Below are 22,124 nucleotides of genomic sequence, written 5' to 3' on the forward strand. Positions count from 1 at the left end.
CAGAAGCTTCAAATAATCAGAATGCCAATTTGTTTTGCTAAAAAGATAGTAATTGTTTTTTGTTGTTATTTGGTTTTTGGGTTTTCAAGACAGGGTTTCTTTGTGTAGTCCTAGCTGTACTGGAACTCACTCTGTAGACCAGGCTCACAACTCACAGAGGCATACCTGTCTTTGCCACCCAAGTGCTGGGATTAAAGGAGTGTGCCACCATTTCCCGGAAGATATGAGTTCTAACTTGGTAAATTATAAAGGCAATTTTAAAAGAAAAATATCCTCCCCCTCATCATCCATTTTCTATGAGATGGTGAGAACTGAAAGTTGGGAAGGATTTGTATCTATCTGTCTATCATTCTCAACCACAGATGATCATGCCACAATTTTTGACAAATAAAATCACCTTGCCCTACAAATACTATTTGTTGAGAAACTGGTTATACAATGGGCTATAATTTTTTCCTTTAATTGAATGAAAATAAAAATGCAACACACTAAAATCTTTAGGACTCAATGAAGGCAGTCCTAAGAAGAAAGTATATAGTGCTAAGTGCCTACATCAAAATAAATAAAGAACAAGGAAGCCACAAACCTGAAATTACAACAATACAGTTGCTTAAATAAAAATAGTGCATGCTACAGCTCCTTTTAAGAGAGGTCTTCCTTATCCAGTGGTAGTAAAAACAAACAAACAATCAAACAAAACACATGGTTTCAAAAAGGATGGCATCCTGATTTGCTAGCACAAATGGCTCTGGCTCTTTCATGAGGTCAGACTTTGAAGTATTTAAATGGGGTTTGTTACCAGGGTGCTACAAACTTGCCTAATGGCAACATAGATCTGCTATGTGCCTAAATATGGGGTAATGTGCATGGCTCTCAGAGTCAGTGAACATGCCTTAGCCATCTTGGACTGGCAGAGCAAACAGAACTGCAGAGTTGGTCCTAGCCATGCCCACTTATCATTAAAAAAAGCAGTTCTGGTCAGAAACGGATTACAGATATGCAATAAAGACAAATCCAGATGGAAAAGACCTCTAAATGGGTCACAGTGTTGGATAAATGTACAGAGGCTCTGGAGAGAAGAAAAAGAGTATAGAGAGTTATAAAAAGAAGTAAATGGCTTTAAAAAATAAAGTCTTTAAAGAGACAGAGTACAGACAGTCATAGATTAAAAAGAGTAAAGAAAAACAAACCAGGTAAAGATGGAATATAAACAGAGAGTCTGTATTATGTATACTATTGTGTTTTCTTTAAATTACTTGACTGTGAAAGGACTAAGTACAGAGAGACATTTTATTGTATGGGCTACAAATCTAAACCAACATACACATTTTAAAAGTGTTTGACTTCAAAATTTGCGTCTATGGATTTGTTGCTTTGGAAAAGAGATCCTTCTTTTGTTTCTACACAACCTGAGAACCTTTGGATTTCTTCCAGACTAATGTGATTTGGTGGACCAAAACCAACCAAAAGGTTGCCATGAACATCCCCCAAAATTACTTTGCCCAACAAAAAACAGGAATCAATTTGGAGAGAACTACACCCAAATTCCCAAATATTGTTCATCAGTGTTTGTTTACATTTAAAGAGGGTATGCTAGAGAGATTTGCATTGGTATAGATATTGCTTTATTACAAATTTAAGGTCAATTTTGTTATATGTATATTTCTGCTCTTGATTAAGGTATTGCGTTTGTGCAGCTCATTAAAAAATCTAATGTTTAATTGAGAAATACAGGTTATAGAGAGTCATCTATAATAGTCAAAATTGTAGTTATGTTAGGATATATGTGTGTGTGTGTGTGTGTGTGTGTGTGTGTGTATGTTAGATAGACCTATGGAATATGGCATTAAAATGTTTTAAGAACTTAGGCTTTTCATGACATGAGACACATCTGCTCTTGGCAGCACCAGTCTACTTTAAGAGGATGGTGGGCATCAAAGAGTCTCCTTATGGAGTTCGTTAGCCATTTGGGCAAGAAATCGTTCTTGCCTTGACTGCTTTATGTTATGCTGTATGAACTAGACATGCAGGACTCACAGGAAAATGACTGCTGAAGTTGTCTAAAGAAGGCGAGACAGTCCTTCAGGGTTCCTGCTTCATGAAAGAACTTCCAGACATTTTTTGGGACACAGAAAAGAGCAACTGATGTACTGTGCCATTACAAGACAGAACAGATCTTCAGATCTACTCCTTCGTGGAAAAGTCTGCTGGATACTATGGGCCTGTAGGCTGAAGATGGATATTCCAGTGATACAGAAGAACTTCAAGTGACTGTCCAGGCAGTGAAATGTCTCTGTCCATTTTAGTGTTTTAGAGGTTGCTTACAATGTACTTAGTTACATTGTAACCTAGGTAATTATATCCTGTTAACTTAAGTAATATTATATTCTTCTGCAGTCTTTGATGAAGTTGAAGAATAAATAGTTATAGTTTTCCTTAGTTGTGATAAAATATAAAGTAAATATAAATATTGTAATTGTACTTCTTGCTTGATACCAGTTTTATTATATGTAATTTTACTATGTTAAAATTAAAACCTGTTTTGTTTAAACAGAAAATGAGAAATGGTGTGTGAACTCTTTCTGTATATGTGTTGCTTTTATTGGTTGATGAATAAAGAAGCAGCCTTGGCCTGTGATAGAGCAGAATAAAGCTGGTAGAGGAAGCTAAACTAATGCTGGGAGAAAGAAGGTGGAGTCATGAGATGACATGTAGCCACCAGAGGAAAAGACACAAGCTGCCAGCTGGAACCTTACTGTTGAAGGAAGCTGCTAGTTAGTTCTGGCCACTTAGCCCTGAAATAATCACATAAAAATCACTGCTTGGCCCATTAGCTGTAGCTTCTTATTGACTAACTCTTGCATCTTAATTTAACCTATTTCTATTAATCTGTGCATCACCACAAGGTTGTGGCCTACTAGCAAAGTTTCAGCACATCTGTCTCTGGTGATGGCTTCTCTCTGACACCACCTTTCTTTATCCCAGCATTTATCTTAGTTTTCCCCACCTACCTAAGTTCTGCCCTGCAAAGCAGTTTCATTATTCATTAATGGTAATCACAGAATACAGAGGTGACTCCCATATCACCTTCTCTTTTATGTGTAAATAAAAAAGATTTTAACATTGACATATTAAAATTACATAAAACAGTTATCAAGCAATAATTATAGTTATAGTATTTATATCTACTTTATCATAACTAAGGAAAAATATAATTATAACTATTCTTTAACACCATCAAAGACTCCAGAAGGATTTAATATTACCTAAGGAAACAGGTAGTACATTGTAAGTAACTTCCAACACTCTAAAAATGACAGAGACATCTGCTTGGACAGTCACCCAAAGTTGTTCTGTACCAACGGGGTATCCATCTTCAGCCTACTATCCCATAGTATCTGGCAGACTTTTCCATGAGGAAGGAAATTTCAGTCGCTTTCTTCTGTGTCATGCAGAATGTCTAGCAGACTCTTTCATGAAGCAGGAACCCCAAAAGATTGTCTCACCTTTACACAAGTTCAGCAGTCATTTCTCTGTGGGTTCTACATGTCCAGTTCATCAAGTAGTCCAGGCAAGAGTGGTTTTGTCCCAAATGACTAATCAATGCCATAAGGAGCCTCTTCTATGCCCATCTTCCACTTGAAGTAATTGGTGCTGCCAGGAGCAGATGTGTCTCATTGTCATGAAAAGTTCAAATTTCTTAAAACATTTAAATACAATATTCTGAAAGTCTTTGAAAGATTTGAAGAATACCTAACTCAAATTTATCTCTATATATCTAAAAAACCTAACATGACTACAAGTTTAACTATTATAGATGGCTGTCTATTAACCTATATTTCTTAATTATACATTACATTTTTAAATGAACTACACAAACAAAATACCTTAATCAAGAACAGAAATGCAATATAACAAGATTGATCTTAAGTTTGCATCAATAAACCAATATCTATATCAGTGCAAATCTCTATATTATATCCCCTTTAAATGAAAAGAAACATTTATAAACAATATTCAGGAATATGGGCATAGTTTTTCTCTACAGTGCTTCCTGCTGTTTATTGGGCAAAGTAATTTTCTGAGAGGAGTTCAAGGTGATCTTTCAGGGAGTCTTGGTCCATCAAACCACATTAGTTTAGGAAGATTCCACAGGCTCTCATCCTTTGTGGAAACAAAAGAAGAACCTCTTTTCCATAGCAACATATCCTTAGACTCAAATACTGAAGTCAAGATACCTTTAAAGTATATATGTTGGTTACTTAGCTCCTTTACAGTCAAAAAATTTAAGTAAAGCACAATAATATACATAATCCAGACTCTGTGAATTTTCCATTTTTATGTGGCTTATTCTTTCTTTACTCTTTTTAATTTATGACTGTCTGTACTCTGTGTCTTAAGACTTTACCTTTTTAAAAAACCATTTACTTCCTTTTATATGTGTCTCTATTCTTTTTCCTCTCTCTCCCAAGCCAACATACATTTCTCCAACACTATGACCCATTTAGAGGTCTTTTATGTCTGAATCTATCCTATTATGTATCTGTAATTCTTTACTGTCCAGAAACACGCTTCTTAAAAATTTAAGTAGCTTCATTGCTAGGGGAAATATAGTACTTCCTGCTTTCCCTGCCCAGCCCAGCATGGTGGAGCTGCTTGCTGCCTCCGAGAGCCATGCACAGTGCCCCATCTCTAGGCATACAGCCAGACCATGTCAAGCAAGTTGTGGCACATTGCTCAGAAACCCCATTCAAATGCTGAGTCTCCTAGAAGAGCCAGAGATTGCACTGGCAGTATGGTCCAGAAAGCCGGCATTTCAAAATGGCATGGCTTTTTTTTTTCTGCTACCCTTGAATCGTGAAATCCTTTCTTAAAGGAGCTGTGGCATGCCACCAGCAGACAGCAAGAAGCTGTGATAAACACTGTGTTTTTGTGTTTAGAATTCCTTTTCAAGCTCTCTCAGGTTTTTATATGGATTTAGTTGGCCATATTGGTGCACCAATTTGTAGTTAAGAGACTGCTTGTTGTTTCCCAGCCACTTAGCCCTGAAATAATCACACAGAAATCATTGCTTGGCCCATTAACTTTAGCTTCTTATTGACTAACTCTTACATATTAATTTAACCCATCTCCATTAATCTGTGCATCACCATGAGGTCTACCAGCAAAGTTTCAGCCCATCTGTCTCTGGCGGCGACTGCATGGCTTCTCTCTGACTCTACCTTTTTTTCTCCCAGCATTCAGCTTAGTTTTCTCTGCCTACCTAAGTTCTGCCCTACAATAGGTCCAAAGAAGTTCTTTTATTCATTAATGGTAATCACAGCATACAGAGGGGACTCCCACTTCACCTTGCCAATAGGCCAAGAGCCTTATGGTAAAATATAAAATAATGGAAATGGGTTAATTCTAGATGTAAGAACTAGCTAATAATATGCTTAAGCTATTGTCCAAAATGTATTGCAAATAATATAGTTTCTGAGTGACTATTTCATGGTCTGGGCATCTGAGAACAGACAAGCAGACTCCAATAACACTTAGCTAAATTGACTAAAAGGAATAAAGATAAGATCTAAATCAATAAAATTATAAATGAGGAGGACATTATAGCAGGTAACAATAATTTTCCGACAACCATAAGGACATATTTAAAAGGCACACTAAGCTGGAAAGTCCAACTGAAATAGAAAAGTCTCTAGATACAATATAGGAAAATTAAAGCAAGATTAAATATTCTAAACTGATTCATTAACCACCATTGAGTTTAAAACAGTAATAAAAACCTTCTCAACAACATAAAAAAAGCCAGAGGCTGATGGGTTCACTCCATAATTCTGTCAAGACTTCTAAAAACTAATATTAATAATAATTATATTGTTTTGTAAAATATGAAAGGATGACAGGCATTTAAACCATTTTTAATGATGCAATATTACCCAGATTTCTAAACCAGATGAAGATATAAAAACAACAACAGAACTAAAGACTATCATCTCCCTGATGATCATAGATGCAAAAATTCTCAGTAGATACTGGCAAACTCAATCAAACCATATTAAAACGGTCATTTATTGTAGTTGGACACAGCTTATTTGATCTCTGCCACTCAGACCAAAATAATCACACAGAAACTACATTAATTAAAACACTGGTTGGCCTGTCAGCTTAAACTTATTAGCTAACTCTTTCATCTAAAATTAACCCATTTCTATTATTCTATGTATTGCCATGAGGCTTGTGGCTTACCAGAAAGGTTCCTGGAAGACTGTCTTCTTCAGCAGCTACATGATGTCTCCTTGATTTTGACTACTTTCTCTCTACATCTCTATTTGGAATTCCTGCCTTGCTCTGTTCTGTGCTGTCTATAGCCCAATGGAGCTTCTTTATTAACTATTGATAATAAAACATATTCACAGCATATAGAGAAGAATACCACGAACTTTAATATAACAAGACTGCATACAGTAAAACAGTAATTAAGCAAGAATTATGGTTACGATATTTATACCTACTTTATCTTTTACCATACCTAAGGACAACTATAATTGTAACTATCTATTCTTCAACTCCATAAAACACTCTAGAACATAATATTACCTAGTTAACAGAAAGTGCATTGTAAGCAACTTCCAAAACTCTGTTATTAGCAGAGACATCTTGCTGCCTGGACAGTCACCCAAAGTTCTTTTGTAACATTGGGGCACCCATCTTAAGCCTACAGGCCCATAGTATCCAGCAGACTTTTTCATGAAGCAGTAAATTTGAAGATCTGTTTTACCTTGCAATAGCTATACCCTTTACTGAGATCCCTATTGTTTGGACTTGACATTACATCATATTTGTCATTATGCCCTCTTTACGCATTGTTAGCAGAAGATATAAAGAACTAGTTTCCTTCCTTCAGTGAAGTTCCCAGACTGAGGCACTGAGACTTTACAACAGATAACTGTGACCTTTGTCTCAGTCCTGCCTGCTTAATTTCTATTCTACAGATACCAACCAGACACCCTCCCCAATAAACACCTTGCACAATGACATCCTTCCTGCAGAAGCTTCCTTGTCACATCTTGCAGTGGGGCCCGTGCTATTCAGACATTGAGGATTTTCAGTAGCAGCCTTGGCTGGGTGCTCTTGAGCCCTGGTTTATATCAGGATGCAGTCACATGTATTGTAGTCTGTGAACCTTTCCTTAAGGAATTTGTGCTGTCATTTTCTTCCTCTTGTTCCCTCTGTTCTTCTGGATAGCTTTAACTAAGAGTTTGATTTCATTTATTCATCTTTTTTTATTTTCTTCTACTTATTATATTCTACATCTTGTACTGTTATTTCTTTGTCTGCATTCAAGTTCATTTCCAAATGGCCTTTATCATCTACTTTTTCTCCTCCTTCTTTAATGTCTCACATTTTTCTTTCTCCTTTTATTTTTTCAATTTTATTAATATAATATTTCCTACTAATACCCATATAATAGGTAAAATACAGTATTGAAAATTAAACCTGTTCCATTAGTTTTAGACCTAGAAGAACTAGCTAAGCAGGCTTTAGTGACTGAACTTTTTTTTAAAAAATGTATTTGCATGTTTATTTAAAAATTAAGTTGATGCCTCTGTGTTTAGATTGTTGGGTTGTTCATACAGTTTCATGGTGTATATTCTCTGTCTCTGCTGTGTCCCCATTCTTCAGTTATACTTGTCCAGGAACCCTTGGCAAGGTCGCATGCTAATTTCCATTTGTGCATATTCCTGTGATGTTCTGTTCTGTTCCCTAGCTTCTGATCTCTCTCTTTGCCAAGAGCATTATTCATGTCATTGCAGAAACATCATAAAATTATAGAAATGAACATTTTAAACAAACAAAACATGTCCCTGGAGAAGGCCAGAGAACTTGCTTTGGGATTTTAAAGAGAATGTTTCACAAAGCAACAGAGCCATGCCAAAAAAAAAAAAAAAAAAAAAAATCAATAAATTGGTTGAGGTGAAGCAGGATTACAGAATCTGCTGTATCTGAGGATGGCAAAGAAATTAACTTCCCTCTCCAAGTTTGTGTCTTATTCAGGGAAAAGATAAATGTACTAACTTTTTATATTCAATGGACATAGCAGAAAAAAACTGGACAGCAATCTGAATTATGTGGAAATCAAGAGTGACAAACTGAAGGCATGCTGCTAAGTTTTCCTCTTGAAACTGAAATTTTAAATACTCACCTAAATAACATTGTTTGAAGTCAAATGGACTAATGTAGCTCATAATGAGCTATTCTAGCATACTTGTAAGCACTTGTGAGCATGCTCCCAGTTTCATGGACCATAAACTTACGAAAATGACAGGAAATAGAGAGCTAATTTCTGATTTCTGAGAAACAGAAGCTCCGGCTTTATATCCAGGTGCTGTTGTGATGAGGCAGGAGCAAAGCCCTAGCATTCTAATCCTGACCTTCCACTCTAACAGTCGTCCCATAGTGCAAAAAGATAATTCTCAGTTTGTTCACCAAACACAGCTAAACTTTGAGCTCAACAAGGTAAACAGTTATTTGTAGCAGGACTTTGCAGAGTCCGTAACACAATTCAACACTCTAAATCTTAATATTCTAAAACCATAAGAAATTACTGATCAGTTCTGAACACCCCCTCATTGGCAATATTTTTTTTTTTGTCAAAGTGATTTGCAATCGAGAATCACACTTCTGGAAATGTGATATTATTATATGTACTTGCAAACATATTAAGCAAGCTCAGTTAGTATCTGAAAGCCAGGTTCAGTGAGACAACTTTTCCTAGACATCCATTACTTGTGTATATGTGTGTGTGGAAAGCACAGCACATGTGTGTGTAGACGTCAGAGGACAACCTTGGGTACTGTTTCTCAGAAGTGTTGTCTACTTTTTTTTTTGAGACAAGATTTCTGACTGACCTGCAATTTTCTAAGTAGACTATAGTTAATGGACATAAAGCTCCAGAGATCTGCCCGTCTCTAGTTTACAATTCTGGTATTACATGTCTGTGGCATCATACCTCACTTTTTATGTGGAGGCTGGGGACTTGAACTTGTGTCTTCATGGTTGTAAGGCAAACTTTCCTTCTGGAGTCATTTCTATAACTTTCTTTTTAAAAATTATATTTTTACCTTGAGAAATTTTTCAGCATCAGTTCTTTTACATTCTGAATTTGAGAGCACATATTATCTCTCATGTGAGAAGTACTTAGTAAGCAGACATTATTCCAGATCAGGAGTTAGTGTTTAGTATTTAAACATGACCAAGATATAGCATCTATTTTGTTATTTTTGTTACTGATCTTGTTTTGTTGGTTTATTTGCTTTCATTCCCCACCCCACCCCCCTTTTGAGACAGGATCTACCAGATGACCTCTTTAACTAGCTAGGCAATTTAAGACCAAACTTCAAGAAAGATTCAATTTTCTCCAGTTTAACCTTGAATCTCAATTCTCCTCTCTCAGTTTCATAGGCAGCTGAGATCATATGCATGCTCCACTCTTGTTCTCGGCATACTTTGATTATTACATGAAGTGAAAACTAAAGTATGGGAGCTCACAGAAGTGGGTCCATTCCACCTTGATTGGAGGTCAGAGAGTTCAGGCCTGTTCTTGCTTCTTCAAGACTATTGACAAGAAGTTTGACTTAAGATGTGGCCTCTAACAAGATAGATATCTTGATCTAGGTGTGTGGTGTGGGAGGTCCTTCTTTCTGCGTGATGCTTTTATTGGTTAATAAATAAAGGACTGCTTTGAGCCTATGGCAGGGAAGAACAGAAGTAGGTGGGGGAAGGTAGGCTGTATGCTGAGAGGAAGAAAGGCAGAGTCAGAGAGAAACCATGGAGCCACTGGGGACAGGCACTGGTTGGTTGGAACTTTAGCTGGTAAGCCACAGCCACATGGTGATTCACAGATGAATAGAAATGGGTTAAATTAATATATAAGAGTTAGCTAATAAGAAGCTAGAGCTAACAGTCCAAGCAGTGATTTAAATAATACAGTTTCTATGTGATTATTTGGGGTCTAAACTAGCCAGGTGGTCAGGAAGGAACAAGCAGCTTCCTCTTCCAACAGTTGTGGCCACTTGGTGTGCTGGGTATTAAGATGGTTCACAGAGATGTATTTGTGAGTTCAGGAATATTGCTGTTGCTTCAAGGATATGATGGGAGGTTTGACCCAGGGAGTGGCTGTCTACAGGATACTCAGATACAGGATACAGTTCTGTTTGTCTGGCATTTCTAATCTACATGCGCCTACTCTGAAACATGCAAACTTAGTCTAGACTGGACCTGGACATTAAAGTGGAGATGGATTCTACACAAACAATGTAGCAAGATGCCCCAAGTGCTACTGTAGATACAGCACTAATATTCAAAGGGAGCAACGACTAGAGGTGAGAAAATTTTATTCATGTGAACTGAAATTATTAAGTCTCTCACATCCTTTGCTTGAAAATAATAATAACATCCTGGAGCTTAACACTAGGTTTTTCTCATGCCAGGAAGGCTGCATCTGGTCTCTTTCTGTCTGCTGGGAGAGTTACACAATGTTTTTGTAATCTCGTGAAAGAAACCATGCAGTAGCTCTCACTCTCCATTCCCGTTGTTTGCAGATTTTATCCACCTCCTTTGTATGTTTCCATCCAAGTCTGTAACAACAGTTTTGCTCAAGGCAGTGCCACTGAACTACATGGAGAACGACTCCAGTTTTAAGAAGCATTAAGCCACTAGAGAGTTACTTTGTTCTCAAACCAATTCCAGCCATGAAAGCTCTGAAAGAAGAAAACAAAACTTTTCACTTCTCCAGGGGAACAGCTGCTTTCCAAAAATCCTTCAATAAAACTTGCTTCAGACAAGAAAACATTGTAACAGATGCAGATCTTTACTTTCTTCAGCTCCTTCTCCAAATGCTAATTGGCATGCTGCAATGCTAGACACAGTGACAGATGTGCTAGGAACATTCTATACAATCCACACAGTAGCCTTATCAACTGGGTTCTCCTGTTCTCACTTTTCAAATGTGGGCAGTGAGGTAGTATTTATATATTTTACCCAGTAATGTATAGACAACAGATAAGTTGAATTATAATCTGTTTTTCCTTATTGTTTGATGCAAACAGTTTCACTGGAGACCAACCAGCTGTCTCTGAGTGCAAATGCACTAATTATTTTATTGACATGTGAATCTTATGGTTTTTTTTGCCTGACAGTTTTCAGAGGATTATCTCCACATATTCTATGCCAGTAAACTATTAAAATAGGAGATTTTTAAAGTAGATTTTCAGTTTCAACTTTAGAGAATTTTTGACTGTGTGGGATTTTGAGTGGGATTTATGTTTTAAGAGCCTCTCCTTGCAAGTTGATGACCAAGCTGGCTTAGAACAGCGGTTTACTCTCTCATTATTAATCCAAAATGCATAGTTGAAGACACGATAAGCTTTCCCTTGCAAGAAACACAAGGGTGAGTCTTTCTTCTCCTGGAGACCTGTCTTCCCTATATATACACAGTTGATTTTTGTATTTATCAAGCGAAAGTCCAAAGAACCATGCCTTGTTTACAGTTCTCTCTTCATGCTCATGGTGCAAACCATCATGAGATTTTTACCTCACTGGATCTGTTAGGGGCCTTGTGTTGTGACAGTGGCTACCCATGCTAATGCACAAGAAAACAGGCAGGAATTGGCTTATAGTTTTTAGAGAAGTTAATATGAAAGTAAAAGAGGAGAAAAGATAAGTATATGTTTGGATAGATGTTCCCTATAATCCTTTACAGAAGAAATAGATAACCAATTTAAAATTCTGGAGTGTTATGCATTGTCTTGTTATAGTTGTGCAATCGTGCTTTTAAAGGTGTACTTTCAAAAGCTACCCCTTCTATATAATTGATTTTTTCTCATAATAGATTCTGTGCACTTTAATACAAAGGGTGTAAAATCTCAACAGGTGTTAACACACAAACATGTTCTTTCTACCTTTACATTATGAAATACAGATTGTTAATTATGGGTCACCATTTTTTTTTTCTGAAAGATCAGTGTCATTTTTAAGAACTTCTGCAGTTGCACTGATAATAAGTCAAGTTTGTGTTGAACTGTAGTTTTTCTGTTTTCTGTACTTAACAGTAGATTATAAATTTGAGATTCCTCTTTCTCTCCTCCACTTCAGTATAACATAGATGTCTGCTGTTTGAGTTTGTGGTGTGATAATTATTTCACGAAGTAGAAATTTTCCTTAATTTAAAGGCATAATAGAGAGCTAAGTTTTCTAGATATATGATGTGGGATACTCTCTGTATGCTGTGAATATGTTTTATTACCATTGGTTAATAAAGAAGCTTCATTGGCCTATGGCAGGGCAAAATATAGCAAGGCGGGAAATCCAAGCAGAGATAGAGGAGGAAAAGAAGGAAGAGTCAGGCAGATGCCATGTAGCTGCCAAAGGAGAAAGATGCCAGAACCTTACTGGTAAGCCACAGCCTCATGGTAAAATATAAAATAATAGAAATGGGTTAATTTAGAATATAAGAGGTAGTTAATAAGAAGCCTGAGCTCATAGACAAGAGTATGTAATTAATATATTATCTGTGTGATTATTTTGGTCAGGTTGACCAAAAAGTGAAAGCACACTCTGCATTTACAGATATATCAAATGGGAAAAAGAATGTTGCTTTATCTAAATTCAGACATCACTTCTTAACATCTGCAATCAATCCTCCCAACAGTAATTTTCATTTATTGTTTTTAATTGTACAATTATTAAACAGTTATTAAACCACAAATCAGACAGTTTTTTTTAAACTATTTTGTTAAGCATGAGCTAGTGTCACAAGAGGAGGACAGCTTGTCCCTAAATCAAGAGAACAATATCTTGATTCCCAGAACCCACAAGCTGGCTCACAGTCACCTGTAACCATTGTTCCAGTGTATCTGACACTTTTTGTGGCCTCTATTAGCACATGGTATAAGTGGGGCATATAGATGTATATGCAAACAAAATATGTGCACTTAAAAATTTGAACATAAAAATAAAAAGATTTTATATATAGATCCCCCTGTGAAGGGGAAATAGACATGATTTCTGAAAAATTGGGAGCTTGGGGGTGGAGGGAAAAAGGCAGGTGTAAGGGGAGGGGGAGGAGAGAAGGAGGAGGAAGAAGGAGGAGAACTTGAGGGAACAGGATAGGTGAGATGGGAGGACAGAGACTGAGAGCAAGGAAAGAGATATTTTGATTAAAGGAGTCATTATGAGGCTAGCAAGAAACCTGGCACTAGAGAAATTTCCAGGAATCCACAAGGATGATCCCAGCTAGAACCCTAAGCAGTAGTGAAGAGGGTGCCCCAATTGGCCTTCTTCTGTAGTTAGATTGATGACTTTCTTAAATATCATCATAGAACCTACATCCCGCTACTGATGGAAACAGATGCAGAGATTCATAGCAGAGCACTGGGTTGAGCTCCCAAAGTCTAGTTGAAGAGTGGGAAGAATGAGAATATGAACAAAGAGGTCAATATGATGATGGGGTTACCCACTGAAACAGCTTACTTGAGCTAATGGGTCAATATGGAAGGAACCAGCATAGGGCCAAGGTAGACCCTATGAATGTAGATGATAGTTGTATGGCTGGGGTAGACCACAGATCCACTGGCAGTAGCATCAAGATTTGTCCCTGCTGCTTGTACTGGCGTTTTGGAACTCATCTCTTTGGATGCTCAACTTGTATATAATGGGGAAGGACCTTGATCCTTCCTTAGAGCAATGTGCCTTGCCTTCTCTGGGGAGTGGATGAGGATGGGGTGGGAGGGAAGGTAGAGGGGATGGGAGGACAGGAGGGAGTGGTAACTTGAATTTGTGTGTTAAATGAAAAAAAGAAGAGTTTGCTTTCTTTTTTTTAAAATAAAAACTTTTAATTAAAAAGTAATGTAGAATGTATCAAACTATAAGGGAAATCATGAACTGTGTACAGACATTGGCTACAGACATTCTTAAGAGAAAATTCATGAGTAGCTGCAAGAGGCTGGGATTACATCCATGGCAACATTATTGCTGTATCATCGTTGACTTCACACCGAGTCCCATTTGGCTCTGTACAGTTCAGAGGGTTATCATATTCAGTGTCAGCTTTTTCTGTGCCTTGACTACACCTAAGTAGCAGTTTTTAAAAATGTGTCTTCTTTTATGCCAAACATCTCAGATGACGTTCCTCCACTAAATTGTGCTGCAGCATAACATGATACTAGCTGCTGTCAGCTTCCAGGATACGGCCCCTGTACCTTGGCTCCAACTTGTCCCAGTTTAAGCTTCTTCCAAAACAACACTATAACAAATTGTAGAGGGTTCATAATCATCAGAGGATTTTTGTGGCTTGAAAATATACCCCAAATTGCCAATAATGAATATTCCATAAGCAAGGAGGCTTTTTTAGTTCCAAATGCTATTAGGGAAGCACAGACTTTGTCAAAAATACTTATTTTGTTAAATACTTTTGGACTGAACAAATGACTTGAGAGAGATTCTGCAGGAAGAATACAAGTGTGACTGCCATTTACATTCAAAGTGGGATTTTCCTGTGCGAGTTGACTTCAGATGAAAAGTCTCCGCAATCAGACCAACGTTCCAAAGGAGATGAGGGATTTGTTCATATTTTCCAAGAGCGCATTCTCTAGGTTCAATCAATTTTGCTTGTATTACTGGAATAGTTCTATTTATAAAAGATTGGAAGTATTCCTGCCAATGATTAGTGAATAATTTGGTCCTTGTTTGGAAGACAATTGACTTTCTCCTGTAGCCAAAGGATACTGCTTGTTTGGAGACTCGCTTAAGCTGTCGGACTATATTAATACAACTTGATTCCATACATGTATGTTTGGAGCATCCCAAAGGGCCTTTCTGAGGATCTAGTTAAGACATATGATTTTAAAGAAGAGAAAACAAAGGCTTGAGAACCAAAGAAGCACCTCCAAATGTATGCAGTGAGATTGGTTTGACTCTTCTGGTTTCATTCCTTCAGGCAATCCATCACATTAATATGTAGTTATTTTCCATTCCTCATCATTTAGCTATTTAGGGCACACTGTGTGCCAATCCCTGTTGCAGATTCTAGAGATACACATATATCTGAGTTTCCATACTCAAGGATGTGAATAATGTAAAGGAAGAAAACATTAACAGTAAGGTCAGAAGCACATTAAAAAATTACTATATTTTAAGGCTGGAGAGATGGTTCATGCAGTTAATGGCTTTTTACTGTTTTTGCAGAGGAGTTGAAATCAGTTCCTAGAATTTTCACAGGGAAGCCTACAACCATTTATAACTTTAGCTCCAGGAGATTCCAAAATCTTTTCTGAACCTGGAGGGTACCTGTGGCCTTATACCCAATGTCTCCTTCCCAATTAAAAATAAAAAAACAAATCCTTGAAATATTGCTATATTTAGACGAATGCTTTCCAAATATTCTCCGCACAGGAAGTGAAACAAAAGCAAGGACACAACCTACAAAATGAGAGCAAATATTTACAAGTTGTGGAATATGGCAAATGTTTGATATCTGGAGTAGATATTGAATGTTGGGAAGTCAATGCGAAAACAGTAACCTGATTTTTAAAACAGGCAGTATGCTCAAACACACATATTTTTTATAAGGAGACTCATAAATGGTGAACAAGTATATTTTAAAAAGTATTCAGCATCACCAATTGCCAGGGAAATTAAAATTTTACTCATAGTTAGCTTTCACCTCTTAATAATAGTGGATTTTGTAAAATATCATGCTTACAAGAGCTGTAAGAATCTGGAGGAAATGGAACTCTGGGATATTTATGTTAGGGCTATAAATTAGAACATTCATTATGGAAAATAATATAAAGATTCCTGAACACGTGAAAATAGAATTACAGAAGAATGTGGAAATTCAGTTACTGGGTTTAGGTCAAAAGGAAATAAAATCAATATGTTGAGCATACACCTGCAGCTTTGATGTTTTCTTAAAAAGGCCTTCATAGTAACAGAAATGGTACCAACCTAATTGCCTATCAGCTGATGAAATGTTTTTTAAAGTGTGTGTATATATATATATATGCAATAGAGTATTATTCAGCCATGTGAAAACATGAAATCCTGTCATTTGTGGCAGTTTGGATGGAGCTGAAGATGACTATATAAGTGAAATATGCCAGGCACAGAGAGATAAGTAAATGCCACACAATCCATTCATACACTGAATATAAAATTGCTGACCTACTAGTGGTCGAGAAGAGGAAGGGATAGATGGGAAAAGATTAGTACATGGCTGCGAAGCTAGAATTACAGAGGATTCTGTTGTGCTCGCACATAGTAAGGGAGATCATAATAATTGACTGTACATTTTAAAGGCTAGAAGAAATGATTTAATAAGGCTTTTCCCACACTGAAATGATAAATGTTGAATGATGTCATATGCTTGTTTGTCATTATGTATATACATGTATTGATGCAGTACTCTAATATTATGTACAACATTTATATTTTTTGTGTTTCATGTAAAATTATATATTTTTACAGTTTATGGTTTCTGCCTTACTTTTTCTCTATAAATTATGAGTATATATTAACTGTTACCTGCCACAAAAAGAAGCTCTTCTTTCTAAGGTGGATAGCAGCACTAATCTAATGGTACAAATATTAATATTTTAAAAGTAGCTTGGCAAGAAGGCTATTTAGATCAATATCAGTAATAAGTTCTGCCACAGGCTCTTTGACATCCCCAGACATGTTATTTTTGCAGATTTATAGCACTAGGTATGTTTGTTGCTATGGAACAGGCCTTAAGTTCAATTAGAAAGTAGTTGGTTACCCCTCAAACAACCACGTCACTATTACACTAGTAATTTTCATTACCTGGAAGATCAGTACTACAGTACTCAAAATGCATAGTTGTGTAGGACTCTTTTTTCCTCCCTTGCACCCCCAGCAACCTGAATAACACTTCTGAAACTATGGACACTAGCCAGATGGGTGGAGGCTTCTAGCCTAGTCCCAACTAGATTTACCTGTTTACTGCCTCCCAAGAGTGAGGTGTTTTACAAATAGAGTCTTACCATCTGTACCTGGTAAGACTTTCTTTCCATTTCCAGCTTTTCTGGGTGTGATAACCCATACATGGAACTTGCATTTTTATTTAAAAACCCATGGCTTCTGTGAGTAACACAAGCCCTTCATGAAAGGCACTTTTGTTCAAACTTTTAAATGATTAATTAAATCTTTTCATTACCTAATAATTTAATGGGTTTCCATATGGAATTTTCCTATATCCTAAGTTTTTGATGACCCTGCCTTATATTTATTCCCTTTGCCCTTATTTAAACTTTTTCAATATTTCTAGTATTCCCTCCACCCATTCATATTAATCGTGTTTTATACTCCTCCTTCTAAGAGCTTTCATCACCCATTTTTCTCATGATTTTTTTCTTACTCATTGGCTTCTACAGACCATTCAATTTAAACACAGAAATATAAAAATTCAAACTGTGATTCACCTATGAGAGAACATGCATTTGTCTTTCCATATCTGGGTTACCACACTTAGAATTTTTTCTAACCCCAGTTATTTTCCTGCAAATTTCATAATAAAATTTTTCTTTGCTGCTGAGTGGAATTTCAGTGTGTAAATGTAACACATTTTCATTATTATCTCTTTAATTTTTATCTATCTATCTATCTATCTATCTATCTATCTATCTATCATCTACCTATCTATCTGACTGTCTGTCTATCTACATACCAATCCCCGTGCCCCTCGCTCCTATAATTCTTACATTAGGACAATATCATTTTCTAGTTTTTGTGAACAAAGCAACAACAAACATAGATGTGAATGTATTTATGTTATAGAGTAGGTAGTCCTTTGGATTATGCTGAGTTGTGTGCATGGGTCATTTGATAGTTTACTTTTAGCTTTTTCAGAAGTCATATTTATTTTTATAGTAGTGGCAGTAGTTGACACCCTCACCAACAGTGGATAACGGTACCCTATATACTCAACAGCATCTTTATTTCTTCCTGATAGCTATTCTGGCAGGGAAGAGAAGGATTTTCAAAGTAGTTTTAATTTTTATTTTTCTGATGTCTAAAGATGTTAATTACTTTACAATGCTATTGACAATTATAATTTTCTCCTTTGAGAAATTTTTGCTCAGATCTATGGCACAATTTTGGACTAGACTGTTTTCTTAATTTTAGTATTTGGAACCCTTTGTATATTCTAAATAGTATTCTTCTTTCAGCTGTACAGCTAGAAAAGGTCTTCCATTCTGCCTCTTCACTTGATTGACAACTTTGTATACAAACTTTTTCAAGTTTGTGTGGTTCTACTTGTAAGCTGTTGACCTCATATTCTGAGCAAGCAGTATCCTATTTAAGAAGTATTTATTTATACCTGGGTCTTATGTAGTATCCTCATGATTTTCTGTACTAGCTTCAGTTTTATGCTGAGATCTTTGATCATCAAGAGTTGAAAAAAGAGCTGACCTTTGTTCAAGGTGATGGAGCAAGGATCTAGAGACATTCTACATGTGGGTATTCAGTATTCTGGGCACCATTTCTTGAAGATGCTGCCTTTGTTCGCATCCATATATAACAGGTGGATAAATTTGCAAAGGCTTGCATTTGGGTCCTGATTTAAATGATCATTTCTATCAGGGGCCATGAGAGATACAGCAGGTGATAACTAATGTTTAACAGGCCTATCTACAAGATGAATGATCCTCTGATAGGAAGTTGCACCTGAAAAGGACATGGAGTTACTGACTGTGGAAACCAGTTGCTCCTGTGTGCAATTATTCTATGAGTCACTTCATCTTTCTCCTAAGAACTTCATTCCTTCCTTAAGAATAGCTTTGGCTGTTTTTCCATGGTTGTGTGTTTACTCATGAAAATATTCCATCTATGGGGCACATATATCTATAGGTGGTCAAGAGGATGACTTTTCATTTGACTATATAGTTTTGATATATAGAATGTATACTGGGGCATGCTTTATAACTGGATCTATTTGTCCCACAAGGACTGTAGACACTTAATAGTCTGCCTTTTTCTTTTTCCCAGTCTAACTGCATACAATCAGTTCCCTTTCACCTCAAAACAAATTCAAACTAGACTAAAGGATTTTTGTAAATATATCATAAGTTTGAAATCTTATAGCTGTGTACAAGGTCAGCGCCATAGATGTCCAACCAAGTTACTGAGAAAATCATGCCAGTTCTTTGCTTGTATGTCTGTTAACAATAGACCCATATCTCAAAGCTTATCTCACTGGGCAACTGTATAATGGTCTTAGTCCTGTAACTTTGGATCCTTTTGTTGCCATGAGAAATTGCTCATTTCTTTATTGTTTGCTCTAGAAATGTGCTCTTGACCAATGATAGAAATTTATTTATCACTTCAAGGATCCTGATGGAGAAGAGTTTTTAGAATAGAAAAGGCTAGAAGAAGAAGCTAGGAAGAATTAGAAATAGGATAGGATTATTAGAGTAGAAAAAGAGAACAATAAAAAAAGTGACATGAAAGATTCATTTTCCACTCTCAAATCCCAAGTCACTCACTTGCCATAGCATTCTATGAACCCTTAGAGGGAATTGAGGCTATTACACAATAGCCCTTTTTACATTTCTGTGCCAGTAACACGTTATTTTTTATTACTATGGTTCTGTATTATATTATGAGATAAGGTATGGTAATACTTCAACCTTGTTCTTTTTTTTTTTGAGTTTTTCTTTGATGATGGAAGTTACAGAATAATCCCACACTAGTTCAGAAGTATGTGTAATAAAGGGTTATTTATTTAGGGGTAGACTCACAGGTAACAGTCCTAGGACAAAAGCCTCTATCTATACACATGGGGAACAGGAACCGAATCAAATAGCCAGAAGTGAGAGAGTGAGTGAAAGCTTTACAGCTGCATTTATAGTATAAGAGAACATGACCAAGTGGGCTGGTATCTTAAAAGCTGTTGGCTGAAGGAGCTCCCACAGCATTCGTTTATATATTTGAGTTTTTCTCATGTGCTTTCATGTGAATTTTAAGCTTCTTGTTCTATTTCTATAAAAAATGATGCTGGTATTTTATTATTATTATTTAGAATTGCATTGAATCTGTAGATTGCTTTAAGTATGACAACCATTTTCACAATATTGATTCTTTTAATCAATGACTGTAAAGTCCTTTTATTATTTAGTATCTACTTTAATATCCTTTTTTAGTGCCTTATAGTTTTGCCTACAGAAGTCTTTTATTCTTTGATTAAATTTATTCTAAAATAGTTTTTTGTTTATTTGTTTTTTATCTCTTTTGTTGTTTTGCTATTGTCTGTGGGTTTATTTCCACAGGTTTTGTGTGTGTGTGTGTGTGTGTGTTAGTCATTGATGTGTAAGAATGATACTGAGGTTTGCATAGTACGTGTGTATCCTTCTAATTTCTTGTGGGGAGTAGTTTTGAGACAGGGTTTCTTTGTGTATCCTCAGCTGTTCTGGAGCTCACTCGGTAGATCAGGTTGGCCTTACAATTCCCTCCCCAGTGATAGGAATAAAGATATGTGCTAGGGCCTCTGGGCTATGCATCTTTCTAGTTTGTTTAAAGTGTTTATCCACTCTAAGATTTTTCTGGTGGAATCTCTAAAGTCTTTTGTAATGTATATAATAGTGTTGTTTGCCAATGCCTGTTGAGTCCTCAGTCCTAAATGAGACACCTATGTCATCCTTTCTAAGTTCCAGGTAGCATCACCAAAAAGAAGGTGGACAGGTTGAACGAGCTGTAGGATTGGAGATGTACTATGAAACACTGACTTCTGAATATGCCATGGTCAGTGTAGTCCTGCACAAACTATTTCTATGTCCTACTACAAAGGTATGAGTCGTGGAAGTAGGAAGGAGACTAGATGGAAGGAAGAAGTAGGTCTGTAAGTGTGGGAGAGGGTAAGAGAGGGTAACGGGAAAATGTGTTTAGAATATATTGAACACATAAATGAGATATTGAAATATTAAATTAAAAGCAATAATAATTAAGTTCAATGTACTAAGAAAGCACAAAATATAATATCAACATGTTGAAGAGGAGATAAGAGGGATGAACAAAGGCAGAACATGAGGAGCATCTGGGAAATGACTTGTAAAGCCTTTTAAGCAGAAAGAAACGTGTATGTTCAGGATAAAATTCACTTACTGATAGAAAGATACATAGTATACAGTATGGTTGATAGGAGATGCACACATCTGATGACAGTCAGATGATGAGAGTTTATGTATATGTGCGATGGGCTTGAATTCTATTCATAGATTATAGCAAAGTTCTAAAAGTTTTGAAAAGTCTGTGAGATATACAATACCATGGCAATGTAGAATTGCTGAGTTATAAGTGTGGAGATTATATTGGGAAACAAAAAGATGCGAGATAAGGTAAATATATTAGATGTGACTGGAATAATGAAGAAAAAAAGAGAATGTGAGCTATGAGGAGCAGTGGGCATGGACTGGAGAGAAACAGAGCACAGATTTGACAGATTTCCTAGATATAAAGACCGATGGAGAAAGAGCTTGGGCATTTACAAGATTTATTTATCACTCCCGATAAACTAGAATTATATTTTTTTTGTCAAAATGTGGTGTCTAAATGAAACATTTGTAGTAGAAATTAAGACACATTGAGTTTGAAATGCTCTGTGTATCTTGAGTTCAGTAGATTCTATGAGTTGCAAAGCCAAGAATGTTCCCTAGGATAGAACTATGTAGGAAGAATATAATCTCCCAAACCCACTAGCAACTTAAAGATATTATTTGGTGCAGTAGAGGGTGACCTAGTTGCTAGAGTTGCTTGACCTAGTTTTTAGAGTAGAGTCCATGTAGTTGGCAAATATGAATCCAGTCTCAGTTATTGTGAAACTTTCTTAAGGTGTCTCCTTCCATCATGTTATTTCTCTTATTCCCCGCCCCCTTTTTTCATTATAAGAATCAGCCCAGGACTGGAGCTTTCAATTTCAATTTGAGAAACATATCTTTGATAGATATTTCACCTTCATAATTTTGGTCATATTAAAATCATACTTTCTATCTGTAAAACATCAAAGATTTCTTGCAATGCAGACATTCTAAAATAAATTAATAAATGTAAAAAAG

Source organism: Alexandromys fortis, unplaced genomic scaffold (genome assembly GCF_014885135.2).
Source record: "Alexandromys fortis isolate MF-2015 unplaced genomic scaffold, M_Fortis_MF-2015_v1.1 scaffold_229, whole genome shotgun sequence".
NCBI lineage: Eukaryota > Metazoa > Chordata > Mammalia > Rodentia > Cricetidae > Alexandromys > Alexandromys fortis.